Consider the following 15,780-nt stretch of genomic DNA (forward strand, 5'->3'; position numbering starts at 1 on the left):
ATATATTTTATTATTTTAAAATGAGTTATTTTTTATTAATTGACTATTTACAAATGATTAAATTGTTATTCATTGTAATTTTTAGATGAAGGTTAATTTTAGTATTTTACTTTCATATGAAATTGTTAGTATGATATCCCTCTATTTATGATGTCTTTTAGATTTTTTTTTTACATAAGAAATTAAATTAATTTCCCAACATGATTTGTGTATGAAATTATAGAAGAGATTATTTAATTTTTCGTGTATAATTAGTACATGGTTAAAAATTCTGTTTAATAGAAAAACTTTACTCTTATTTCAGAGTATTAATATGGTATTTTGTTGATGTTAGTTATTTATTGTATTTCTTAGGAAATTAAATATATAAAGAATTATATTGTCTTGTGATATATATATATATATATATATATAGAGAGAGAGAGAGAGAGAGAGAGAGAGAGAGAGAGAGATAGACTTGGGTGAGACGCGGAGTATACGCGTGTTTGGTGCTCCATGGTACATTTTAGCCATTTTCAAAATCCAAACAACCGATCCGAACCACTCAACACGATCTCCATATTGAAATGTGCTTGGAGACCAAATTTTACATTTTTTAAAATTTTTTTACTATTTATTAAGGCATTTTGAAAATCGCTGATCTGGTGGTCCAGAAATTTTTACTGTTTTTACTGTTCACCCGGATTTTCAGATTTTCAAAGTGGCTTAATAAATAGTAAAAAAATTCAAAAAAAATATAAAATTTGGTCTCCAAGCACATTTCAATATGGAGATCACATCTAACGGTTCGGATCGGTTATTTGGACTTTCAAAATGAAAATACGGCGTGAAGTACAAACGCGTGGTGCTCCGCGTCTCACCCAAGTCCATCTCTCTCTCTCTCTCTCTCTCTATATATATATATATATATATGTTGGTTTTTGTTGTTTTTATTAAAAAAAAATGTGATATTTAGTAGGTTAGTCTCCCCTATATTCAAAATTGAGTTCCGTCCCTACGGGCAGTGAATATCCCGATTCATGATACGGCACTGCTGGAGGTGTTATCTTGAATACAAAATTGTGTAAATATTTAAGGACTGTAGGGGGGGGGGGGGGGGGAGTCAATCTTCTCAAGATAATGAAGCTCTTGGTTTCTTTTTTTGTGTGTGTTTTTTATCTTTTCTTTTCTTTTTGTTCTCCTTACCCTTATTTACTTTACAAAGTCTGTGCTGATATCTGAGCAATAGGCATAATAAATTCTTGTAAATAACCCTCTTTTTTTAATCAAAAATTTGCTATCGATGTTGTCAATAACCTTAAAAAAAAATTCAACAATGTGTTCTCCACATTAAAATTTGCTTGGATACCAAATTTTACATCTTTTGAAATTTTTTTTTTACAATTTTTGAAAATCACTGTTTTTCAGATTTCTTCTTCTTTTTCTTCTTCTTCTTCTTCTTCTTCTTCTTCTTCTTCTTCTTCTTCTTATTATTATTATTATTATTATTATTATTATTATTATTATTATTATTATTATTATAATTATTATGATTTAAAAAAAAATTCCAGAAAAGAATATTGTATGGGTTATTCAGAATTTTACCCATGCAGAAGGAAAAAAAAGTGCACTTTTAACAGACAATTCAGTTATGGCATGTCATTATATATATATATATATATATATATATATATATATATATATATATATAGAGTATGGCTAACGCGCTTCCTCTAGCATATGGGCCGAAATACTTCCGGTGAAAATTTGAAATTTCAAAATCCAAAAAGTCGATCTGAACCGTTCATCTTCTTCTCCATATTAATATCTGCTTGGAGACCAAATTTTACATTTTTCTGAAATTTTTTACTATTTATTAAGCCACTTTGAAAATCGCTGATCCAACGGTAGCTTCTGATTTTTACTGTTTGGTAAGCCACCGTTGGATCAGCAATTTTCAAAATGGCTTAATAAATAGTAAAAAATTTCAGAAAAATGTAAAATTTGGTCTCCAAGCAGATATTAATATGGAGAAGGAGATGAACGGTTCAGATCGACTTTTTGGATTTTGAAATTTCAAATTTCCACCGGAAGCATTTCGGCCCATATGCTAGAGGAAGCGCGTTAGCCGTACTCTATATATATATATATATATATATATATATATATATATATTTATATTGTATGGATATATTTGTGTGAGCACTTAACTTATCATGTGGGTTGTACTTTTTTCACTTATGAAGTTTGCACATCTTTGTAGTTGATCAACTGCGTGATTAACTGCATGCATGGACTCAATTCAACAAATGATAGTCATTAGCTAAAAATTGAGTTACATATATAGACTCATTGGAATGAGCTACGCATGCAATTGACATCACTTGCATAGATAACCCATACATATGAGCATTTTTTTTGTTCATGTATACTAATTGTCGGTAGACTGTCACAGATATCCATCACTCACAGATATCCATCGCTAATGTAATATAGGATGAAAACTATCGACGTTGTAAAATAGGAGAAAAACTGTCGATGCCTGTGCTAATTTTATCTTGTTGATTTTGTTTTTCTCTCTCTATTCTAACTGTGCTTTTAAAATTTCAATAACTTTCTTTTTTAGTAACTTCATATTTTATTAAGTAATCGTGTCTTCCAAAATAAGTTAGAAGCACTGCTATTTTTTTTATCTTATCTTTTACTTTCATTGTTCAACATCTTTCCAAAATAGTAAAAAATATTTATATTTTTTTCACGTGGCAAGTCTGGACTCTGGACACTTGAAAAAAATGACATATGAATATTACCTTGAAGTCCTTTATATATATTTTAATATATATATATATATATAAAATACAAATTTTAGTTGAATTTATATGTACTTCATGAAAAAAATTGGAAATATTGGAGATAGCTAAGCCACCCCTAGAATGACTTGCGTTCCGCCCTTGTTTTTACGTTACTGATTTTCACCGGATCTTTTGGATGCGTTTATTTTCTGTCTCTACCCATGACTGATTGAAATGCATCTTATTTAGCAAAATATTATATTGCTTTATTTTCTAGCTTGATCTATCTCGCCTGAGAAAGACAACACATTTTCTACCCCCTCATCTAGTTTTTTTTTAACTCTCTCTCTCATCTAGTTAATTTTAAGAATTGTCAAGTTGCTTTATGCTCTTTGTAGGCAAAATTTGTCCGTTCGCTCGGCATGTTTATAAGAGATCTGTAATTCATTCATTGTTATTACTTATTAAGTTTCAATCCTCTCCTGAATAAGTCGAACTTATTAATATTGGCCGCTTCAATAATAGTGTCCTAAGAAGCGGTAATTCCGAATTATTATGGTGACAATTTCATGTGTCTCACACAATAAAAACGAAATATATTTAAAATAGTGACGTTACTATCCGAATAATACTATTTTAATTTATTTTATTTTGATTATTTTTTATCAATATATTAGTGCATCATTTTTTTTTTCCAACAGGTAACATTATCGGTCATCTTATTTAACTCGGTATTAATTGGCCGTTCGTATAAAATTTTCAATGCCTGGTTTATTCTGAGAACAAAAAAAACATATTACTTGCGTACATATATAGACCCCTTAGACAAAATTCAAGATAATATATATATTGTACTAATTTTTTTATTAAGAAAAAGGTAAGTGGTGGCTTCCTGGCCTGGTCCAAATATGAGATTTTGAATTTGAGATAGTGACACCTTTCGGCGATAAGTGAAATATTTAAACCTAGTCTGATAACAAAAAAAAGAAATAAAGAAATATTTAAACCTAGTCTATTATTGGACATCACTGGTAAGCAAGTCAGCCCAGCCTGAAATTATTTAGCATTGACAAAAGAAATTTGACAATTTGCATTAATAGTGCTTCAATTTTTTGTACGCATGATATATAATTCAATAGATCAATTTTTTGAATATATGCTCCCAGTCTAAAAGAGGAAATTACTGATAATTAAGTGATGCATCAAATTGGTAACACTATCAGTATAAATTAATATATTTTTTTTTATCTTAATTCTACTTTCGTTCGGATCACAAGCGCATGATCTTATCGTGTAGTAATGTTGGATGTCGATCCACATGGATATTATCTTAAATATTTAACAACATATACTAATTTAGGTTCTCGGGTTTAATTATAATAGTTTTTGAGGTAGTGGTGCTAATTATGATTAATTCTCACGAGTAAATAAATATAAAGAGTCTCTAGGGTTCATGTCATCTCATTCTAAATTAAGCAAAGTATAATTTCGACGTTTCTCTACCCCACATACAACACTGTCACCACCACATGCGGCATAGATTATCCCACAAGGCAACCTGCATGCGGTACTGTTACTACCCGCAGATGCTTAGGGTTTCTGCTTTATGCGGTTTGAAAGGTTTCACTACAGCAAATTTCACTTTCTGCGATCGGAAAACCGGTCGCTGAAAGCATTGTCGCAGATACCCTCCTGATGACGTCATCAGTCGCTGAATGACGTCATCCGGTCGCTGATAATTTATCTGCGACCAAATTTTTTTGGTCGCAGTTGTTTTTTACTGACGTCATGAAAAGGTATCTGCGACCGATGAAACCAGTCTCTGATACCTAAATACCGGTCACTGATACTTATATCAGCATTTTTTTGTATATTTTGTTATTTACATTTCTCCATGACATTTCAACATACAACAATACATCAAATAACATAAATAAGACAACAAAAGACATATAATTCCACATTAATTGGTTATTTACTTTTTTCTCATTTAATTGGTACCACACGTACTAAACATTCACATCGATCAAACAATAATATCAAATAATAGCTCGATTCGAATATAATATCAAATAATCATAACATACATAATAGCTCGATTTGAATTTAATATCAAATATCATACAACAATTCAATATTGACATACAACATGATATCATATAACATAAATAAAAAATCATGACATACATATACACACATTGAGTTCTCTCCGAGCATGATGATCGGCCATGAATCTAACAAATGCAAATGATAGTAACACCAATTAATAAAGGGTACCAATCAAGGAGGACTTATTGCGAGAAATTTCAGCTTCAAACGATAAGCCGATAGGGAGAAATTCAAATCATATATGCTGTATAATATGCTGTTTTTATATTTTTGAAAAGTCTAACTTTGAAAATATCTAGAAAATTGCAGAAAAATCCAAATGGAGAAAACTTCGGCTCTAAACCACTTGTTTTTCTGTACTCTATCTAACTGTGTAAGTGGATTTTGGATTTGGACTTTTGATCAGCCTGCACTGGCTGATCTGTCACAGGAGGTCAAGAAGGGATCGTTGCCAATTTTAGAAATTCATTCCAAGAGTTTTACTAAGCCAAATTTCATGTTCTTTATATGAAAATTCCCAGGACATGGTGTTCTATATGCTAGTAAAGTTTCATAAATTTTAGGGCTTCCTAGCTATACCAAACAGTAGCCTAACTGGGAACAGTGCTGTCATTTTTGCTGTTTTTTTCCATTTCAAAGACTGAACTTCAAAAAAATAGCAAAAAAATCCAAATTGATCAAAATTTGAGCCTAAACTGGATGAAATTAAATTCTCTATCTGTCTGTCCTATTTATTTTACCAGAATCAGAGTTTATGTTCTCTAATTTGCCAGTTTTCAACAGAAGGGTATTTTTGACCCAAGTATTTGATGGATTTAGATGAAATGCAAAATTGCAAAGGGTAAAGAGCTTACTGAATTTTGTAGTAGTTAAAGTAACGGTCAAATCCTACCACAACGGCACCAACCTGCAATACCACATATAAATATGTTAAAGTAATAATTTTGAACATATATGAACACAATCATCATAAACAGATATGAACACACCTCCTAAAACCAATGAAAATGAAAAATATTTTTTTAAGAAATGGCATCAGATCTGATCCTTCTAAAAACATAAAAAAGTAATATATATTTTTGTTTTCTATGTGATACCTTCACAGTAAGATCAGTATGACGGGTTATCATGGAGTTTGACCTGAAACAATGAAGAAAAATATACTGAATTGTTACCAAAGTGCATAGCATGTAATCTGGTATTTATATAAATGTATTATATATGTTTAAGACCGTTAGATGCAATTACAATTTCAGTCACATATTTTTTCTCAAGTAGTAACAACTTTTAACATTGATTAGAACAAATACTTAATTGAAAGGAATGCATTACCTCGTCTTCAAATAACCCGGATAAATCAAGTTCGCTTGAAAGGAAGTGCCATTTAATCTTCAACAAACCTCAACAATGCAATTAAACCTCAGCTTCTATTGCCTAATTTAACCATCGATTCTTCAATTAAGTCCTAGTTTATGACTTCTATGTACAACCATGCAATTAAGCTTCGGCCAACCATGAAATTATAAATTAAGTGGAAATTGAGCACAGCTAAGACTTAAATAATCACAATCAGGAAATTATGTCTAATTAGACCAGAGTTGACATCAACATACCTAAGCTTGTACAATTAAGCACCAAAACAAGAATTGGTACCAGTTGCTATGGAGGCCTCTGCAAATTAAAATTGGAGCCATACAAAAGGAATGCCCAATCCAAGAAAAACTATAGGTCAAAAACAGGAAACTGCGCTAATAAACAACAACCTAATAATAGCAATTAATGAACTTAAAGAAACAGGAAACTGCCCAATCCAGTTGCAATGGCGGCTAGGGGTCTTCTCATCCGCGAGCACAGATGCACAAGCAAGGCGAGGCGAACAGCAGGTGGCAACGGCGAGGCAGTAGGTGGCTAGGCGTCTGGTTCCTTTCCTCCTTCGCGCACAGGTGGCAATGGCGATCGAAGAGAGGGGTGGCGCGGGAAGAGAGTGGTGGCACGGGTGGAGAGTGGTGGAACGGGAGGAGAGGGTGGCGTGGGAGGAGAGGGGTGGCGGTGTTTTGATTTTGATCGGGTTTTGGTGGAGGTGCGCTTTATTTTTTCAGTAGCTGCCTTTTTTTCAGCAGCGCCAAAAAAAAAAAACTTTCAGCGACCGGTGTTGACGCCGGTCGCTGATACTATTGGTCGCCTGATTTCAGATGAATTTTTTATTTTTTTTGGAAAAAATAGATTTTCTGCGACCGGTATTGGCGCCGGTCGCTGATACCGGTCGCAGAAAATCCGTTTTGCTGTAGTGTTTTCTGATATTTCGATCGGCTTTTGAGCTAACAATTCTAAGTATTCTAGTCCTGCAATTTATCCTCCTAGCGCAAAGGATAATATATACTTCCCTTTCCTACACCACAAATTATAATATCCCAAAGACCCTACTTATTTCTAAGTCATTCCTAATATAAATTGAATATATGATTTATGATATCCTGCCAAGGGAGCCCACTGGGTTCTAACCCTAGTCTTTGAACCGCTAACAAGGCTCGTTAGCCGAAGTGTTCAAAGTTCTTACATGTAATCCTATTCACACCAAGATACAAAGACTTTACACCTATTGGTATGTGGAGGACATTGGCATATAGTAGACAACAGAACTATGTATGCAAGGATACGATAGAAAGCAATTCAAAGTATAACGAAATCTGAAATCAATGTAAACAAAACATAAATGATGGATCAAAATCAGAGCTAATAATATTTATAACCCTAATTGTCTAATCTACTTATTAATTCGCAAGCGCACAAATCAATTTGTATAGTATAGATCGGGGTGTTGATCCGCAAAGATGGTGTATTTAGAGATCTAAACCCAAATCAAGTCTAGGTTACCGATTCTTTTAGGTTGGTTTGGTTGTTTGTTTGATTGGTTGGTTGTTTTGTTGTTTAGTTGTACTTTGTTCAGTTACAACAGTGTAGTAAGTGATTGATTAATTGTTTAGAAGATAAGGCTTCTAGGGATTCAGACATTATATCATTCAAACTCGTTTAATCTAGATTCTGGTTAAATCACCAATCGCACACGGTTCTGTCACCATCAGCATGCTACTGCATAGACCATATGAAAATATCGAAACAAATTGTGTTTTGACAAAGGAAAACCTAAAATAGTTAGACAAACCAAGGAGTAGAAACTCCCTGGTGTTTGTCTCCACCCTACTTAATGCTGCCAGTGCCCCTTCCCCCAGGCTTTTTCCAATAAGTACACAGAAAAAACAGTCAAAACAAGAATATTAGAGCGAAGGAAAAGAGCAAAGGAAATAGAGCGAAGGAAGGCTCCCATGAAAATCTAGGGTTTCAACAGCTGCCTCTCTCTCCACCTCCACTTTCTCCTTCTCTCTTCTTTCGACTCGACTATTTTCACTTCTTGTAGTCTTTATTCCGAAGGAACATCCCTCTCTCAGTTCTATCTTCTCGAGCGGAAAGGAGAATGAGGGAGGGGAGGAACTAGAGCCGAACGGAGCCGATCGGAGCCGAGAGTGCGGTATCATCAGAGTTCGGAGTGTAGAGATCCCATCTCGATTAGAATGCGATGGTGAGTAGATTTGGTCGTCGTCGGAGCGCGGCGGTGGTTGAAGAAGCGGATCCGATCGTAGACCGAGATGGCGATTAAAGTACTAGAGTGATCTACATCTCGATTGGAGCGCGACGGTCAGTAGATCCGGTTATCATCGGAGCGAGGCGGCAGTTGAAGAAGCGGATTCGATTGTGGAGTGAGATGATTAAGGTATTAGAGTTATTACGAGAAGATTAGAATATTATATTAGTTTAGAGGATTTTATGAAAATAAAATAATAGATTTAGAAATTACGATAATTTGATCCATTGTAAATACGTTTTTTTATCAATGAAATTGTTAGTAGGCATTTAAAGCCACTAACCTTAAAAAAAACAGTTAGACAAATAATTTTACTCATTATTTCTTTGATACACTATTGGACAGGAACAGTTAAAGAACAATTCAAGCTTTCTACAGCTCTTTGACTTCCAACTCACCTGGATGTGATTCCACTGGCCAGTTGGCACCCAGATGACTACCCCATGGAGCCTGCTGATGGGAATAGTATCATTGCCTTGTGAAGAACATGGATCGAATAGATAGTCAACTGACAAATTTTGCTTCTAGGAAATATATCCCAACCCCGAATATGTGCGGTTTATGTGTTACTTATTTTTAGCACATGTTGCTTTGATGTTTTGTGTTTCTGCTGCTTAATTAACTACTGATGTGCTTGGTTAGGGCAATTATTGTTTTCTTTTGATCTACTGAACATGCTAAAGATGTAAATTATGCTTTTATTTCAATGAAATGGGCTTAATAGTACTTCAAATTTTTGGACGCATAATAATTCAATGGATCAATTTTTGAATATATGCCCCAGTCTAAAAGGAAATCACCATTTTTGTCAAATTATATACCGCCAGAAGCTAACGTGGATGATAATGTGGACCGTGTTATTATGCGCCTGTGTATTTGACCGAAGTTATGATAGAGTGACCACATTCAAACAAAGAAGCATTTTAATTAGAAAATTTGAAACTATTGGTTGATATATATATAAATTACTTGGGTGAGCCATGGAGTAAAACACGTTTGTACTCCACGCCGTATTTTCATTTTGAAAATCCAAATAACCGATCCGAACCGCTCAACATGATCTCCATATTAATATGTGTTTGGAGACCAAATTTTACATTTTTTTGAAATTTTTTACTATTTTTTTAGATAGGTAGAAAATCAAATATCTGAATGGTGCAGAATTTTTTAGATCAACTGATTTTCTACCTATCTAAAAAAAATAGTAAATTTTTTTCAAAAAATGTAAAATTTGGTCTCCAAACACATATTAATATTGAGAACAAGATGAACGGTTCGGATCAACTGTTTGAATTTTGAAAACTCGAATATTAAGCCGTAGCACCGTAGGTCTCTATGCAACCCATAGCACCTTAGCCTTACCCTACATATGTATATGTCAATGAAATATAAATTTTTGGACAGAGTTGAGTGATATATTTCCGAAAACATTGCCCCACCAATAAATTAAAATATCATGACGTCAATTTAATAGGTTGAAGTTTGGCAATTGTCATGATATATATAAAGATGAACTTATTGTCAAATGCATGTTAATTATAAGTAGAATTGTGGTACAAATATATATCGATTAACTAAAATCACCACAACCTTGATTAATTTTGGATAATGTTTTTCAAAGTCATAACTACACAAAAACCTGTGCATGTGGTTGATCACCATGAAATTTTGATAAAAATCAGTTTGGTATTTTTGTAAATGTGTTAACAATTAATAAAATTATCGAAAATCTAAGTAAACTAATGTTTCTACTTTCTTGTACCAGCTGCTAACTAGACTAAATTAAAAAAAAAATGAAAGCTGAACATTGTTAAAAGAAAATATATGAGAAAGTTTATGTTGGCCCTTGGAGTACTGCTGGGTTTGATTCAAATTATCTTCTCAATTCTTTTTTTTCTCGATTCAAATAGCACTGTCAGCTGATCATTTTTGTTTAGTTAAATAATTTCATCACTTAACCTTTAATTAATCATGTCAGTAATGTGAAACAAACTCCTTTTTCTTTCTCCATAATTAAACCCAGGGCTAGTCTTCACTCCGTCCTTCCATAAATTTTGAAAATATCCAATAAAATCATACAAAAATATATATCCTGGTTGCAGATTTGTTTTATCATTTTCATCAGTTCTCTTAATTAGATCGAATTCCTCAATGTAGAAAGGCTGTAACGCTGTAACGGTTGATAAACATGACATATATTTGTAGCGCCTGAGTTCTCTGAAATTTGGTAAATAGGGTCACAGAAATATAAACTATTTGAATCAAATCAGAATGCCTAGTCAAAATGTCCAAGTAGGATTATCACACATGGAACTCGACTCAAAAAAAAAAAAAAAAAAAAACACAGGGAACTATCAAATCATAACAGCAGCTGATAGTAGTCAAAGTTGAACGGTTTAGAAAAACTAAAAAGAATTGAGGAGGACACCATCATAATATCACAGAAATTATATCACTAGCTAGCTACTTGGTATTATCTTATTATTTCTTTTTTCATTAATTGCAATAAGCTCATGTCACTGTCCATGAACAGTAAGGTGCACTGAATCTATGCAGCCTTTGATGAGAGACATTATTATCACATGGGCCCGTTCCTTTTCAGATGCATCATGCATGACATCCTTTCAAATGCTGTACAGTAGTCTATGTTTCCAGCATCCATTATTCCTTTTATTCTCGTGTGAGTGTGACTTAAATCTCAAAAAACAACGAAAAAACCTTAAAAATATATATATAGCGGCATCTGAATTTATCCTATTTTATATATAGTTCGAATTCTCTCGCGACTGCTTCCGAATTTAAGGATATAATGCAAACAAAAGTAATGCTATCGTAATCATTCGTGGCTTCGCATGAACCTTCCTGCATGCAACTTTGAATTCTTTTTGTTATTCTGATCATAATTTGATTGATAACCGATCGAATACTTCCAATGTTTAACTGGCAGGATGCACCCGAAAATATGTGTTTTTGTTTTAGGGTCACTGTGCTAAAGAAGTCGCGACTGGGACCCAATTTTATATAGCTATTTTCGAAACCTATCAATTTCAGGAAATATCCAGTGCAACTGTGCAAGCTGCAATTTATGAAATGTTTTGCATTTAAGTGGTAGATCGGTGAGATTGAATTTTATAATTTATTTGGTACACAGTTTTTGCTTTGGGCGTTGCTGGTTTTCTAGTCCTCTCGCAGTAGACACTAAAAAAAGTAGGCTGGTCCCCTCTACTTTTTTTTTTTTATTTTTTATTTTTTATCTCAGTAATAGAAGTCGAAAAGTATATGTTTGTGTAAAACCATGTATGTATTATTAAAACAAAAGTAACATTACATGGAAAACTATATACCATATAACAATTTGCTACAGTAAATGATTCTTCAGAGTTGTCTACTTACTTTCTGTCAACTAATTGTTTCAGTAAAAAAAAATATATATCACTAGGCCATTTTTTTTTAAATATAAGTGTTTGTTATAACTAAGTTTATTTGACAAATCTAATTCACATGAAAGAATCCAATACAACATGAGAATAATATGAGGATTTAGAATGTCGTAAACAATTCAATTTTGATGATAGTAATTAACCCAAACAAGACCACCTGCTTTTAGAGCTGGCAACAAGCCGGTTCGGTCCGAGCTAGATCAACGAGCGAGCCGAGTCAACTACCATAAATTAAGTTTGTAACTAAATTCATACATACTAAAATACTAAATCCCTAAATTCATACAAATATAGTTCATAAAATAAATTCATACAAATTCATACCAATTCACAATTCATACTTGGACCAAGCTGGCTTACCAGCTCACAAGTGAGCTAGGCTCCAACTCAAACTTGTTAATTTTGAATTGAGTTAGTAAGAAGCTGGCTCGTTAATAGCTCGGTCCATTAATGAACGAGTTAGATGCAAGTCACAATCGATCCATGAGCTAAGAGCTTTTTTGCCATCCTACCTGCTTTCATGGTTTTCCAAAAGCAAATTACAAAATACAAGTGTTTAAAGGATCTAATACGATGTGAAATTATTCTATTTAGTGTTTTAAAATGCGGTTTTGTTCATGCATACGGAAGGCCACTGCATACCGCATATGCGGTATGTGGACGCATATGCGGATTTTAAAATAAAAATTTACGTATATATATATATATATATATATATATATATATATATATATATATATATATATATTCATATTCATATATTTGAATTTATTTTTACATAATAACATAAACAACAATAATTTTTTGATATTTTTAATATAAATTTTAATTAAAATACAATTAAATTATCAAAACCGCATGGGAAGATTGCATGGCTGCATATTCGGACCGCATGGCCACATTTTTAATCCGCATGACCGCATATTCAGACCGCATATGCGGCTGCATGGAAAAACCGCATGGGCATTCTGAACACGGCTGCCGACCGCATACGCATATGCGGCCGCATTTTAAAACACTGATTCTATATATTGAGGCTAACCGCAAGAAAAAAAAAAAAAAAAAAACCCTACCCTATACATGCTCAGTATCTCATAAGAAAATTAACAGTTAGTTCTAAAAGTATTTGTTATTTTTTTTGCTTTCCTGACGGCCCATAGGCTTATTACATTCTCAAGTCTCTTTTATGAGGGTACATTTGGGTGCCAAGGAATAGCAGGGTTAGCTGGGTTAGCGATTATTCCTAGCATGCTATTCTCACTATCACGTTTGGGTGAAAAAAAACACTATTGTTAATACAAGAAATAGCTCGAGTTAACTGCTATTTTGCTATTTCATTGAAATGTTGAGTTAGTGGCTATTCTGAATTTGAGATTAGTATGCTATTCTCACTAACCTCTCTCTTAATCCAAATAAGGAAAAGAGCCCCTTTGCCTATTATATCCTGACATTCTACCCTCATTTCCTAAACAGCGGGCATCCCGTATAAACCTCTAGACCTGTATACAGTTTTGACAGTACTTGGAGCTTGTGTTTGAATCCTCCATGCCTCCCACAGTATTTGTTATCTAATTGTGGATTATAGGCCAAACTATTTTTAGTCCGACTTTTAGACATTAGGAAACTTCAGACCTGAAAAAATGTATATAGATATCCAACTATTTAATTGTGGAGGGGAGCGTTTGGAAGCGTGAAAAAATGTACTCTCTCAACGAGAATCCAATGCAGTCGTATTCAGAACCTTGAACTTGGGCATCATTTCGAAGAAAACATGCATAGAACCTTCTAAATTGGGAAGTTTGCTGGTTGCTTCCTCTATTCATCGTAATTTAAGATGCAATGGAATCCCGTCCCATGGAGCAGTTCGTGCGGTTTCCTGATGGGCTAATTGATCGACTTTTGATAGCCTCCAAATATGGACTGGACCGGTCCGATCGTATCGTACCGAATTTGTTTTAATATTTAGTTGGAGCAGTCTCATTTGCATCAGGATTCATTTATATATATATACTTGATCCGAACGAATCTTTAAGTGAATTTTAATGTAGATTCGACGGTTTTGATTTGATATCAGATCAAATTTTTTCGGATGTTTACGTAATTGGCTTTAATTGATTCCTCCAAATTATGAATTTGTCTGATTTGCATGTCTTAAACCAAGTACTAAACTTTTGCGGATTGCACCATATTTTTGTTTCATATATATATTATGAGGAGAGATCCAATTACACAATTTTTTGATGACACCGAATTACACTCTTCATTTTTTAAGTTTTCAAATTCCAAACAGTCGATCCAAATGTTCAACATGATGGATATGCTAAAATGTGTCTGCTGATCAAATTTTACATTTTTTGGAATTTGTTTACTATTTATTAAGTATTTAACAAAATCGCTATATTCAGAGCATTGAATTTTTGTACCCATCTTAATAAATAGTAAAAAAATTCAGAAAAATGTAAAATTTGATCTGCAAGCATGTTTTAGCATTTCCATCATGTTGAACGGTTTGAATCGACTGTTAAGAATTTGAAAACATAGTATGTAATCCGGTGTCACCAAAAAAGGGTGTAATTGAATTTCTCCACATATATTATTTACCATGGGTCAATTTTGTACACTTTCATATTCAATTTTTTTGGTCTTTTTACCGTAAAAAAACAGACACTCTCAAGTAGTTTGTATGTTAGGTCTTTTGTTTCCTAGGATTTGCTTTGGATTTTGAGCAAATTTGTGGAGTTGGATTCGAGTTTGATGCGTTTTTGGGCTATTTGATTCGAGTTTGGTGAATTTTGAGTACTATTATTATCCGAAGAATTCTTCTAGCTACTTGTTTTTAATTCCAATTGTCGAACAAATACAACCTCTTAAACAAATCAAAATTTCTCCTTGGCATCTTCCCTAAAAGGCTCAAAATATTCAATTTGCTTCTTCTTTTTTTCGTCATATCTTCAGTTATATGTTCAATTTATTCCTTGTTTAGTTCTTCGTGTCTCCACTAGAGGCTCGTAAAGCTCACTTCCATCGACTCCGTTTACTTTTAGAATTCAGATCCAGTGCAATACCTGACCGTGTAGAATGAGATCTGAGTCGTCTGTTTTAATTTGGCACGAATTTTATGCAGTTGTACAATTGAGTTCTGAGTCGTCCAATTTAATCCATCACGAATCTCAAAGTGGACACCCAATAAACTAAATAGAGTAGAATTGGTGTGTTCTTAAGTTCACCAACTCTCTTTGTGAACTCAACTCTAAAACCTATCGGATTGATTTCAAATGACGAATCCGAACCGTTGAAACTCGTCTATCCTACAAGTGATACATCTATATGCAAAAGAAAAAAAATATTTTGAACTAATTTGTATTGAGTCAAGTGGTAAAAAAATGTTCATAAAATGAATGCATTAAAATTAATTTGTAAACCTTTTAATTATAACTGCTCGACTTTATACTAAATTAATTCGAAAGTTCAAATTGTTTGCAGATAAATGTATCACTCGTAAGATAGACGGATTTCAACGGTTTGAATTCATCATTTAAAGTCAATCTGATAGATTTTAGAGTTTAGCTCACAAAAAAAGCTGGCGAACTTAAGAACACCCTAGTTCTGCTCAACTAAATATGCTCTAAAATGATTTTGATTCGGCTGGAAGTATCCTATCCTCTTGGCTATCGCAGACGATACTCTTAATTTTGTAGGTCTTGTAGTAGGTGTGTCTGGTTCTCCATGATTTATTGACACTCTATTGGCTGACATCTTTAAAAGTCTAGGCAAAGGCAGACCCAATAAGTTGTTTACTCTTGAATTTTCTTTCTTTTTT

This window comes from Carex rostrata, chromosome 25 (assembly GCF_964058835.1).
Source record: "Carex rostrata chromosome 25, lpCarRost1.2, whole genome shotgun sequence".
Lineage (NCBI taxonomy): Eukaryota > Viridiplantae > Streptophyta > Magnoliopsida > Poales > Cyperaceae > Carex > Carex rostrata.